General features: G+C 38.3%; 1 pseudogene across 1 annotated transcript; it reads right to left on the minus strand.

The window, feature by feature from the left end:
- Nucleotides 1–5384: 5384 nt before the first annotated feature.
- On the minus strand, nucleotides 5385–5957 carry LOC311598010 (ubiquitin-like FUBI-ribosomal protein eS30 fusion protein; annotated as a pseudogene). Its single transcript has one exon. The product of its transcript is annotated as a ubiquitin-like FUBI-ribosomal protein eS30 fusion protein (transcript).
- Nucleotides 5958–13420: the final 7463 nt, after the last annotated feature.

Here is a 13420-nt window from a genome sequence, read left to right on the forward strand (position 1 = left end):
TAAAGCATTAATGCAAGCAAAATGTTTCAGTGAACACATTTCAACAGTTCAACTTTATAATAATTATAAATAAACCTGTTAAATTTTTCTGGACAATGCTGGAATTTGGATTTTTTTAAATAAGTAAAATTTTTTATTGACAGCAACTAACTTGTATTTGTAGCATTTTTATCATACAATAGATTCCATCCATTCATCCATCAATTCAGTGTACTTTCCTAACTGAGCTGCCCTCCATACGAGTTTAAGTCTCCTGTGCAGTTCCTGTACATTTTGCTATTAAAATACACTAAACTAAAAAAAACTATAAAATAAAATTTTACCACCTTGACATTTAATAAAGGGGGAAGCAGGTTCCTATATGACAGCAACTTGAGACTTGGCTGGAAAAGTATTTATTTGATGAACACATTAACTCTGATCTTTCTTGTTCGGATGCTCATTAAGGTAAAGGCAGAGATGCTATTGGTATTAGAATATAAAGCAAATTGTTTCAGTTTGAATTTTACAAGGTAGTTTTGTTTTTAATGTTGATAGAGTATGCTAAACAAATGTACATAGTTTAAGTGTTCAAAGTCTCTTCTTCGCGTGGGCGGAAGAAAGTGTGCTGTATAGATGAATCACCTTCAACAGGAGACGAGGAGAGGGACGCGCAAAGACTGGGGGAGGATCCTGACTTCGTGAGGAATGACCAGGGACAAGACACTGCTGCCTCCCAGGGTGATAAAAACATAACTGCTTTATACTGTGGTTTATCACCTCAGAATCCTTCCTCTTTTCCCAAGCAGGCCCCTGTCCCACATATTAATATTCTGAGTCATTTCAAAACATAGCAGGCGGAGGAGATGTTAATTATAAATGAAGCCTGTAGGACTCCCTTCTCCAGTTTCCCTCCCAAGTACTCCTAGTGAAGGAGGGTGAGACGCCGGCCGCCACTCCTGCTATGGACTTAAAGACGACATTTTACTATAGGTCATGGCAGCTCTACTAGGATGCTCTTGTCCCTCCTGTTACCTTGTTGTGAAAGAAAAAGGAGAGATGGCGAGTGTAGAGGGAGTATTTAAACTGTTTGTGTAATAGGCTGGGGATGTTCTTCCACAGCAAACACACAGTGAGCTTGCACAGGGCCGGTCCTCAGCACTGCAAAGTGAAATGGTGATTTGTGTGTTAGAATACAATGACTCTTCTAATATATATAATAAAACATGCTACATTCCAATTTCTATTGTACAATGTTATTTATGCACATGGGTATAATTTTCGTAAATTTAACACTTATAAAATGAAATCATCATATGCACTTTACTTTATAGTATAAAATCCATCAGTATTTGAGACAACTGTGATATAACTGACATATACATGGATCCTAACGAACAAGAAATGCATTTGGAGGAACTTTATATAAAATACACACATGTTTATGCATCTTTGAAAAATAAAGATGAGGCTGGACAGAAGATAGGCCAGTAAGAGTGCTTGCTCTGCAAGCATGAGGACCTGAGTTCAAATCCCCAGTACCCAAGTAAAATGCCAGACACAGCTGTAGGTGCTGCAATCCCAACACCTAGTGGAGGGGAGGGGCAGAGGCAGGGATGCCAAGTGCTCCCCAGGAAGTCAGCCTAGCCTAAACAACTAGTTTCCACCTTGCTGAGATACCCAGCCTCAAGGCAGTAAGGCAGAGTGACAGAGAAAGACTCCTGCTATGCTGCAATGGCTGCCACATGTACCCCTTAGTTGACACAATGCAAATTCAAGTGCATGCAACACACACACACATGCATGCGCATACACACATGCACCCACACACAGAAAAAAACTTATATTCCAATGAACTTATTAATAATAGCATGCGTGTAAGACAGGTTCCTCATATCCGTGCACCAAAACCTCAGAGAAAGCAGTTGCATTTCTAACCACTTTCATGAATATGTCATGATTTCATTTTTCCTTACAGCTGAAGAAAACTCCTCTGTGTGTGTGTGTGTATGTGTGTACCACATATTCTTTATCCATTTATATGGAGATAAACACCTAGGCTGGTCCATAGCGCTCAGTTATTATAAACAGTACAATAATAAATATAGATTTGAAACTTTCTGTGGCCCAACAACTTAGCATCCTTCATGAATGTATCCAAGTGTACTAAAGCTGGATTAGGGAGCTCTACTTGACCTTTCTTTTTTTATTTTATTAATTTATTCTTATTATATCTCAGTGGTTATCCCATCCCTTGTATCCTCTCATTCCTCTATCCCTCCCATTTTCCCCTTACTCCCCTCCCCTGTGACTGTTCCTGAGGGGGACCTCCTCCCCCTGTATATGCTCATAGGGTATCAAGTCTCTTCTTGGTAGCCTGCTAATCTTCCTCTAAGTGCCACCAGGCCTCCCCATCCAGGGGACATGGTCAAATATGAGGCAGCAGGCTTCTCTGATGGCTGACCCAGTTTACATTGCCACCATTAATTAATGAAAGTTCCTTTGTGGATCTCCTCTCACTAGCATTTATTGTTGTTGTTTTTCTTTCATGGTGGCCATTTGGAAGGAGTTAAAATTTGCATTTTCCTGATGGTGAAGTCTATTGTACACTTTCCATCTTCTTTTGAAAATTATATAATCAATTGGATGAATTTAAAGATCTATTATTTAATTATTAATCATATGTCATGTGTACAGTTGGTGAATATTTTCTCTTCCCTCTGTTTTCTCTGTTGTGCATAAACTCCAATTTTATGAGATCTTATTTTCAACTCTTGCTTATTTCCTCTGATATTAGAGTCCTTGGCATAACTCACCAATAGCTGTACCTTGAAGTGTTGTATTACTGTTCCTATCTAACACTCTCACGGCTTCAGGTCTTGCATTCAGGCCTCTGACCCACTGTGGATTGATTGTTGTGCAGGGTCCGAGACACAAATCTGGTTTCCATCATTTACATGTGGCTATCTAGTTTTCCCAGCACCAGTCATTCAAGGCGCTGTCCATTCTCCAGTGTGTGGTTTCTTTTTCGTTTCTTTTGCTTTGGCCTATTGGTCAAAGGTTGCTTCTGGGTCCTTTATTCTCTTCCATTGGTCTGCCTGTTTGCCTTTGTGCCAATGCCATGCTGTTTTTGTTCCTACATCCCTGTAGTGTAGTGTAAAAATGAGACTCTTGCCATTGCTATTTTAGTTTGGGGTTGCTTTGACTATTTGAGGTCATTTTATTTTTTAAGTTAATTTAAAAGTCATTAGTTTTATTATGAAATTTTCATACATATGTTATTTTACTCTGTTCTTACCATCCCTGTGTTCTTCTCTGTCCTATCTGCCCTTTTTCTTGGGCCTGTGTCAAGCAAATAGTCCTGCTTTATGCTTCATGTCACATGGATTCGTTATTCATCCTTTTTCATCCACTCACTCCCCTTAAGATCTCTTCTTTCCTTCACATAATTGTCCTGATAGTTTCATAAAACACACACATGCCCCCATCAAAGCCTCCACCGTCACTACCACCCCAATAAAAGAGAAAAATGTGGTATTTGTCTGAGTCTAGCTTATTTGCTTTACATAATACCCAAGGACATCTGCTGCCCTATAAGTGTTACCACTTTATTTTTCTTTGCATCTCAAGGAAATCTCATTGTTTATGTATGCACATTTTCTCTATCCACTCATTTGTTTAAGCACATTGAACCTGGCTGTGAATAAAGCAGTAATAAACATGTTGTCTTAACTTAGAATTCTCCAGGTATACACCCAGAAATTGTGTAACTAGGTTACACTAGTTTTATTTTTAGCTTTTTGAGGAACTTCTACAGTGGCTGCTCCAGTTTAAATTCCTCTTTCTTCTTTCCCCACATCCTTACCAGCATTTGTGGCCTTCAGTTTCCTTCATGTTAGCCATTCTGAGTCCACTGAGTTGGGATCTCAAAGCAGTTTGAATTTGTATCTTCTGGTATCTAAAGATAGTCCACTATTTTTAATACTTGCAGGCCATATGGATGGATTTCCCTTTTTGTGAATTTTCTATTCAAATCCTAAGCCCATTTACTTAGTGGATGCCTTGGTGTCTTGTGTTTAATGTTTTGAGTTTTATATATTCTACATATTATTCCCAGTGTTATGTACAGTCAGCAAAGTTTTTTTTCCTCACCCTGTAGCAAGCTATCGCCTTAGTCTTCAGACTGTTTCTTCTGCAGTGATGTTATGTAATCAATCTGTTCTCTCTTTGGATTAGCTCCAGAAGTGTTGGAGTCCTTTGCAGAAAATACTTGCCCATATCTACATCCTAAAGTGTTTTATGTTTTTTCCCATCTAGCAGTTTCAAGGTCTTACATTATGTATTTTCATTCATTTAAAATTGATTTTTGTGCAGGATGAGAGATGTGGATCTATGATCATTCATTTACATGTAGCTATCCAGTTTCCCCAGTATCATCTGTTGAAGAGGTTGTCTTCTTCCAATATATGTATGGTTCTCATACCTTTGTCCAAAAAATAATTAGACTGTAGCTCTCCACATAATGTCTGACTATGGGTCTCTGCATCTGTTTCCATCTGCTGCCAGACAGAGGAGACCTCTCTAAGGATGGCTGGATCAGACAAGGATCTGTGAGTGTCACCAAGTGTCACTGGCGACATCATCTTCTTGACATTCTCCTCCATTCAGCTTACAAGTATTTTCTTTCGAGATTTTGTATCTATATTCATCAGGGATATGTGTATTGCTTTTGTTTTCGTGTCCTTATCTGGTTTCGTTACCAATTCTGGCTTCATATAATAAATTTAATAATGTTCCTTCCCCTTCTATTTTATTGAATATTTTGAGGAACATTAACATGATCTCTTTTTTTGAAAGTGCAGAAGAATTGAGCTGTGGCTCCATCCAGTCATGGGCTTTGTTTTGTTGGGGAAGTTTTTATTACTGCTTCAGTTTTGTTATACATTATAAATCTACTTAAGTTCTTTGTAGCATCCTGGCTTAATTTGTGGTAATATATCTCTCTAGGAGCTTGGACATTTCTTCTAGGTTTTCAAGAGTTTCGCAATATAGGATGTCAAAGTCTTCTCTAGGATCAGTTGGATCTTTCAGAAGTCTATGACTTCCTTTCCTCACTAACTTTAATAATTAGAGTCTTAGTTCTCTTTCTTTTAGTTGGATTTACTCAGAGACTGCCAATTTTATTGGCTGTTTTCAAAGAACCAACTGCTTGTCTGATTGATAAGACTTGTTCTCTCGCTGTCCATTGCATTAATTACTGGTATGGTCTTTATTAGTCATTGATTTGATTTTATTCTTTGTGTCACTTTCCCATGGGTCATCCTTTTATTTCACACATCTACTCTTCTGGTGGATTTATGAGCAGCTTTTATCTCCTAGCTAACCAGAGCCACGCCCATAAAGTCTTTTTTTTTCTGGGCAAAATGACTTTATTAGAGTGCCAGGACCACAGTGGAACTTAGGAATTAGCATTGGGGCCCTTCTTCTTGCCAAAGGTGGGCACGACATTGACAAAGTGACGGTTGTACTGCATTCGCCACTTGGCCCAGCCTGTCTTCTTCTTCTTCTTCTTCTTCTTCTTCTTCTTCTTCTTCTTCTTCTTCTTCTTCTTCTTCTTCTTCTTCTTCTTCTTCTTCTCCTGTTTGGCCACCTTGGGAGTTTGACCTCTCACTTTTCCAGCACGAGCCAGGGAACCATGGACTTTACCTCCCAGCATGAAGCCAGCCACTTCCAGAGTGGTCAGGGCCTCTACACCACACTGGCCTAGGGTGGCCTCATCCTCCAGCGGCGAGCCTGCCAGAAGCATGACTTGGTCTTCGGGGCAATGCCTTCCAGTGAGGCCACATGAGCTTTGATCTGGGTGACCGTCTCCTGGCCAGTCACCTCGAGGGTGTGCAGTTCCTGGGCGCGGACAAAGAGCTGCATGTTGGCGACTAACCCGCGGACGGCGCTGCTGCTACCCTGAAGATGGAGTCAAGAAAGAGCACACCCATAAAGTCTTAACAAGTTGACTGCCGAAATATGAGCCAAATAAAGAGACAGGCATAGTGGATGGAGGAAACACGAGAGGACTCAGCTCTGGACAAAGAACTACAGGCAACTAAGGGCTCCCTGGGAGCAGGAGAAACAATCTGCCCTGGAGAAAAGCACACCAACTGGTTATCCCTGGTCAACCCTGAAAACATGTACACAATTAACACTATACAGACTGAGTCAGTTATATTTAGGAATATATGTGTATATACAAATACATATATGCATACAGCAACAGTTAACAAAAAGAGATCAACAATTTGAAAGAGAATAGGGGAGGTTTTGAAGGGATGAAAGGGAAGGGGATAAAAGAAATATTTTATAAACCCCCCCAAAAGGACCAATGGTCTCAATTTGTTTTAATACCAGACATAAAACTTACTCTGTGTTGCAGGTGGCTGAAGGCTGGCAAAGAGCCACTCAACTGTAATTTATACCACATGACAATCCCCGGGTTCAATGCTGGTAATCACATTCTAAGAGGAAGGTTAATTAGGGTAAATCTCAGAAAACACATGCTAGCAAGCCAAGCCCAGGCACAAGAGTTTACGGTGGGTTAATGGAGACAGGAAGGTATTCATTCTACTTGGTTACTCCATACGCCTGATGGGATGTTAATACTTTGAGAAATTGAAATATCATTAGGAACTACTACTAATCAGGGTAGTAATTGCTCGGAAATTGCATTAGAAGAAGAACCACTGAAAACACAAAGAATCTTCAGCCTTGGAAAAAGAAGACGTGGAATGAGCTAGAGCCAGGGAGAATATGAGCTCTGCCTTGCAATATATAAATGGACTTCATGCGGCTAAGAAATTAGATTTATTCCACATAGCTCCAACAGGAAGAATGACGCACAATGATTGGAAGTTACAATGGGGCTGACGTCCGTTTCACAGAAGGAAGAACATTGGAATCCTGGTGCTGCCCAACAATGGGAACGGCTCCGTGAGGTAGTGAGCTTCCATTACTGGGACAGGAAAAGGTGACAATTGTAATGAGGGCGCTGCCGCTGTGTGTAGTTCTGCTCTGGTGGGTGAATTAAAAGATCAGTGCTCACCAAACCAGAATGTTCCTCTAAGATGTCCATGTAGTGCTTTTTAAAATAAACTTGTTTTTAGGATAGTATTACATTCACAGCAAATTTGAACAAAAAAGGGTTTTCATGTTCTTCTTTCTCTATTCATACATACACAGTGTTCTTTACCACAAATATTTACACCAGAGGAGAGCAATTCTTTTATTTCTATTTTCTTTTGATGTGTTTTTATTAGATACAGCTTATTACCTACCTCAGACTAGTCTTGAACTTGGGATCTTGCCACACAAGTTCTGTGAGTGCTGGAGTGACAGGCATAGGCCACCATGTCTAGTAATGCATTTCTTACAGTGATGAAGGGACAGTGACACATCATTATCACACAAAACCCATAGCTTATGCTAGCATTCATGCTAACATTCACATTTAGCACTGTAACTCCACAAACATTGATACATACATAAATTATATAACAATGCATATTCACCTTTTCCGGTAATAATTTTTTAAATCACTTTTTATTTAAATTTTAAATGCTCATCCACATTCCAAATACAGTGTTTCAAATTTCATTGTATGTGCTAAGGAAAAACTACTGGCTGATCTTTCTCAGGAGCAGTCTTGTTCTTCAGATATAAAATTCTAAAAACTGTGTTTCATGTAGTTATTAAAGGCAGGATGATTTTATAATAGCAAATTGTTATCCTTCCTAAAATGAAGTAATTTCACTGCTTTGCTGTCAACATAGCTCTTTATACCACAACCTCTAATATTGAGGACATTACAAACAATAATCAAAAGTCATGTGATTGTTCATACATCTTTATTATTTGACTTGGTACTTTTTTTAGATTTGTAAAGTATTTCTCTGCATAAGTATGTTGCCCTTCTCGAGTATAAACATTTGATTAAACTCCTCACAGGGAGAGTTACCTGCGTGATATTTCTCTCAAATATGAATTTACCTATCTTGACTAAGGATTGAGATTTTATTGGATACCTTGTCCGATTCTTTACACGCTAATTTCTAGGCGTATGCTACATAGTTATCTTTCTACCCTCAGGTAAGTGTACCTCTTTCTGCACAGAGGCTACCACAGACATCCACAACTGATCCAAACGCAGAGACTAAGTGACGTTAGAGTGTCCACTTGATAGAGCTGCAATACAGTCCCTACATACCAGACTCAGAAGCCATCATGAAAGAAGGGGCGGAAGTGCTGGTAGAGCCAGAGGACCAGGAAGCATGCTGCTAGATAGTCCTCAGGGGGTGATAAGGAAGCAGCAACCATGCAGTTGCCTAAATAAGGCCTGCATAAAAACAGCACAGTCAACAAGCCAGCATGGATGGATAAGATAGATCTGGCACAGCTACACTCCTAGATGAAGAAGTATAGGCAATGGATGGTTGCTGAGAGAGGGAGAATCAGTCTTCTCCTGAGATGTGCCCCTGATAGGCTATCCTGTCCTGATCAGTCATGTGCACATAAGCGCAATACTAAATGGCCTCAACAGGTTGTCTCGGGGAGAGGGTGCACAATAATAATTATAGAATAAGAGGTCCTGACCTTGAAAGAAAGTGACATGAGAGAACCTTTGGCAAGAGACATGCAAATGATGTAAAAACAGTATCCATGAAATTCTCAACAAAATAAAACTGTAAGTTAAAAAATCAGAAAATCTTATACAACCTAGTGATATGCCTTATAATCCTATATAAACAAGAATAATAAAAGCCACAAGTCAGTAGACAGCAAGAAATAAAGATAAGAGCAGAGATTAGTGAGGTAGAGACTAAAAGAGAAACACTTAAAATCAGCCAAGCAAAGAGTTGATTCTCTGAAAAAAAATAAACAAGGTTGACAAGCCTCTAGCCTAAATAACCAAGGAGAGAGGACCAAAATTAATAAAATTAGAATTTAAAAGGGATGATTACTATAGAACCTGCTGAAACACAAAGAATGATTATGGAGTATTCTGAAATGTTATATTACAAAAAGCATTATAAAATCTAGAAGACATAGATACATTTTAGAACACATATGACCTAAAAATTAAACCAAGAGGATATAAGCAACTTAAACAGATCTATGTCAATTATTAGGTAAGGCAATAATAAAAGATCTCTGTGTTAGTAACTTTTCTCAACACCATGACCAAAGCAACTTAGGGAAGGGTTTATTTGGTATTTATGGTTCCAAAATAATAATGGTCCATCACTATCACCGTGGAGAAGCAGTGCAGCAGGCATCAGGAATGATGACACAGGAACTTCTGAGAATGCACATCTCACACAGCAAACAGGAAGCAGAGAAAGCAAACTGGGAACTGCATGTGATTTCTGAAACCTCAAAGTTCACCCCAGTGACACATTTCCTCCAGAGAGGCCACATCTCCTAGGCATACCCAAACACTGTTACTGACTGGGAACCACATAATCGTAAACTGAACAATCCAGTGGACATCTCATTCAAACTACTGCCATCTACCACCAACACCAGCAGAGAGCTCAAGATCACATGAGCTCACTGCCAAAATCTATAAATCCTTAGCAGAAGCGAGAATGATGCTCTTCAACCTACTGCATATAGCAAAAAGAGAAGGATGACTGCAAGCTCATTCCATGAAGTGGGCATTACTCTGATGACATACCGCTAAGGACACACAAAAAAGAAACCTATAGCCTGAAATCCTTGATGTAAAAGATGCCAAACCTCATAATACAATTGCTCTAAATCAAGCTCAAGAGCATCTTAATTAAGGTCAGACACTGATCAATTTGGTTTCATTTCAGGGATGCAAAGTATGTTCATGATGCATAAATATAAATTGATATGTGTATTTTGGTGCATGAATAGACCTAAAGACAGAAATCACATGATCATTTCAACCAACATGGAAAGTTTAACATCATTTTATAAAATCTCTGTAGAATCTAAGAATAAAAGAATCACATGTTGACAAAAAGCTACAAAGCTTTATGTGGCAAACTCTTAGTTTTATACTAGATGGAAGAGGAGATGAGAATATATCCTTTAAAGTCTGGAATAAGATGGGTGTACAGTCTCTGCTCTTATTCAATATGGCCTTTGAAGCCTTAGGTAGAGAATAAATACAAGAGAAAGAAATACAAGAACTCAAGTCAGAAAGTAACTAGTATCAGAAACTAGTATCCCTAGCTTTAAAACATGTATTTATTTGTTTGTTTATTTATTTTAATTAAAACTATAATTTTTAAATATATTTATTTTACTACATATGTATAAAACAAACTACATACAGCAGGGAGAACCGTGTGACAATCATGAGTTCTATAAATGTTACAATCATAGTGGTTTGGCTATTTGTATTTGTCCAGCTTGAAGTAAGAGTCTTTCCTGTCTTGTTGGGTCTAAATTTCTGAACAAAATTCAATATCTATCCTATCTCAACTCTAATAACTTAACTTCTTTATCTTGATCTAAAATGATCTTATCCCATAACCAACTAAATTTGATTGTAAAACTAAATTATTATCTGGCCTTCAATGCCCCTCAGAGACTTGAGAAAGAATAAAACTTAAATTCCTGGATGAACCAGTAGTGCAGGTTAGCAGCTTCCAAAATGAACAAATTGACTTAGATGGTTTACTGCCTGAACAGTCACCCAACACTCTCTATAATGTTGGAGCCTCATCTTTGGCTTTCTGGCCCAACATCTCTGCCAGACTTATTCACAAGGCAGAAACTATTGAGTACTTGTTTACCCTGCCTTGGCAGAGTGCAGCCATCAACTCTGCCTGCATCTAAGCTGCTCATTTTTAGGCAGAATTCTATTTGTGACAGGAATGAGGACATTTTGCCCAGTGGCTGGTTTGCCGCATTTGAAGCCATCTCCATAAGGAGGCTCTTTGATGCTCATCTTCTTTGAGGCTGTCTGGGTGTGGTCAGGAGTTAACTTGTCTTGTCAAGGAAATTTAGGATTCTAAAAACATCTTTAAATGCCATAATCTGTGTGTCTCTGATGCTTTTGAAGACCTTATTCAACTATTTTACCTCATATATCGATAGAGTCATATCTATCTGTTAGACTTAGGATATATATAGACTTAGGATGACAAGTATTTGACATGCCCATGTTTTGTATCAACATACTAAATTCTATACTAATGACTTAGACATAACTTTCATTATGAGTAACAATTAAGGACTTGAGTAGGTTCAATCTTCTAGCTTTTTTCCTATCCTCCATCTATGTTCCTATGTCTCACTTTATTTCTTTTCATTTCCTGTCTCCTTACCTATGTATGCAAGATAAAGGGAAAGAGAGATGTCCCTGGGTTTCACTTAGTTTTTTCTCTGTATAAGACCAAAAATGACTTATGACTACCTAAAAACTATAACTATTTCACTTTCCTCACTACAACCACTTATCTGCCCCATACATGCTTTCACTTTCCCAAGTTTATGTTCTCTTTTCCTTTTATTATCATTGTTACACTCATATGTGCATAAGTATGTAAATGCAACCTGTTGAATATATCTAGTATTGCCTGTGTGTATACAATTTCAAGGCTGGACACTTTGTGCTGGATAACCAGTGAAGGGGCTCGATCCTGGAAGAGGCCAGTTCCCCCTCTCTCAGCAGTCATTAGTTGACAGCAGTTCTGTGTCGGGTTGGGGGGGGGAGGTCAGTGAAACTTCCTCTGTCCACATTAGCATGGTTATTGATACTGTCAATGTTGTATCTTCTTGGATACCCATATTCTTGACCTATCATAGATGTAACTTTCCTGTTATTTTTGGAGGCACAATCTCACAGCAGACTTCCTGGTGACTGGCTCTTATAGCTGTCTTTGTGCCCCTTGTCCCACAGTGTTTTCTGAGCCTTCGGCGCAGGTGCTGACATATTCATTGGGGCTGGGCTCCCACTATCATTGGATCTCTGACGTATAAGCAGATGTAGTTCTCTGGTTTGCTACAAAGAGAAGGTTCCTTGAGGTAGGTGAGTTACACTTGTGTGTGAGAAATGATCACTACTTTAACATAACATAATCCTGTACTTTAACGATCCTATAAACTTCACCAGAAATTTCTCAGATCTGATAAAGACTTTCATTCAAAGAAGCAGAACACAAAATCAACATGCAAAACTCAATAGCTATCTATTGAGCTACGAACGAAGTGAAAACTTGAAGAAAATAGAGACAGAATCTGAAAAAGACATTCAAAGATGGAAAAAAATTTCTCACGCTAGTAGATTGGCAGAAATAGAATTATAAAGATTACCACATTTCCAAAAGCATTCTACAAATTCAGTGTGGTCTCCATAAAAACCCAAATGATATTCCTCACACAGTTAGAAAATATAAATGCTAAAACTTATATGAAAATACAAAAATATCCCCAAAAGTAACCCTTAGTTTAAAAAAAAAAGGTAATTCTGTATGAGTCACAATATTTAAAATCAAATTATATTACAGAGCTATGGTAACAAAAAAATACTGACACAAAAATGGATGTATAAGCTAATGGAATAGGATGGAGAAAGTAGAAAAAACACATAATTATAGCAACTTAAATTTGTAGCAAGTCATCAGAAGGCATATTAGAAAAAGACAGCCTCTTTAGCCAATAGTACTGTGAAACTGGATTTCCACAAGCAGAAAAATGAAACTATATTCTTATCTCTTACCCTGCACACATAGCAATTCAGATGGATCAAAGGCCTTAATGTAACACCAACAGAAATTTTGAAAATGCTAGAGAGAAAACACATCCACAAATGAGCATAGACAAGAATTTCCTGAAAAGGACTCCAATGACAAGGAAACAATCCCAGGAATGGACATGCCATTACACAAAATATGCTGAACAGAGAACCATCATCTGGATGGCTTACTTTCAAAAAAAAAGTGACAAATACTGGGCACAAGTGTGGAGTCCGTGGCAGTGCAAACAGGTGCAGCCATTATGGAATTCGGTACAGAGGTCCTCAAAAAAGGTAAATATTAAACTACCATATGACCTGTCTCTAATACTTGAGTGCCCTAAGTCAACATACCACAGATGTAGTCATACTTTACATTCATAGCTGCAGCATTTATAATAAATCAAATATGGTACATATAAAGAGAAGATTTTAATTTGCAGGAAAATAGATGCCTAGGAAATCATTATTTTAGGTGAACTTAGACAGAATTGGAAAAATAAATACTTCTTGTTCTCATCTATCTGTATAACTGTTATAGCAAATCTTTTTTTTCTTTTTTAATGTCATTTTTTATTAATTTATTCTTGATACATCTCAATGGTTATCTCATCCCTTGTATCCTCCCACTCTTCCCTCCCTCCCATTTTCCCCTTATTCCCCTCCCCTATGACTGTTCCT

This window comes from Acomys minous, assembly GCF_964271855.1.
Source record: "Acomys minous genome assembly, chromosome: 5".
NCBI lineage: Eukaryota > Metazoa > Chordata > Mammalia > Rodentia > Muridae > Acomys > Acomys minous.